General features: G+C 39.0%; 1 protein-coding gene across 5 annotated transcripts in view; it reads right to left on the reverse strand.

Annotated features, from left to right (window-relative positions):
* The window catches only part of Pcdh9 (protocadherin 9), a 1,035,266-nt gene that overhangs the window by 566,782 nt on the left and 467,713 nt on the right, over positions 1-771 (reverse strand). The gene's annotated exons all lie outside the window — the stretch shown is intronic.

Raw genomic sequence — 771 nt, forward strand, 5'->3', positions numbered from 1 at the left:
ATTCATTGTTTTTGCTAATAACACTGAGATGTTGGCACATGCATCTCTAATCTGTATGTATCTGATTATTACTAGCCATAATCAGTTGCGCTCAGATTCTTGGCACCTGTGTATGTTTATAAAATCATCGGGTACATTTCAGTGGTAATGTTTATCACCTCTACTAATTAACATGATGTAAATTTCCATGCTTCCTCCTCAAATATAATACATTTTTAAAAATTTGTTGATTTTGTGTGTGTGTGTGTGTATTTCACACACAACATCCAAAACCATCTTATGCAACTATACACCCACTTCCCAGATGGCACCCTCCCATAGCCCCCCTCCGCCAACTAGAATCCTTACACTCTGATATCCGTACTACTGTCTGCTGTGTTGTTGGCATCCCCAGCCATTCCCCACTACTTGTTCTTTGGTGAATCTAGTCAGCCTATCTAGAGGTCTTTGTTTTAGGAGAGTCAGCTGTTCCTCATCTAGCAGCAATCAGTTGTCAATATTCTTTTACATAAGATTGGGGTCTGCTGTTCATTTTTCCAGTTCTATGCTGGGTTACTATCTGGGAGTCCCTATGGCCACCCTGGCCAACAACTCAAAAGAAGGTATCTCCTATCTGGCATTGCTGCTTGTTAAGTAGCCTTTAGCTATGCATATTAACTCTTAATGAATTATGTTGGCTCCTTTAATCTTTGGTTATACTTTCCTTTTGAGTGTTGAAGTTCATAGAGTTGGCCCAGATAAACCAATTTATTTTTACTCTTAAGGTCATTT

The sequence above is a fragment of the Nannospalax galili genome, unplaced genomic scaffold (genome assembly GCF_000622305.1).
Source record: "Nannospalax galili isolate Female #2095 unplaced genomic scaffold, S.galili_v1.0 scaffold176, whole genome shotgun sequence".
Classification (NCBI taxonomy): Eukaryota; Metazoa; Chordata; class Mammalia; order Rodentia; family Spalacidae; genus Nannospalax; species Nannospalax galili.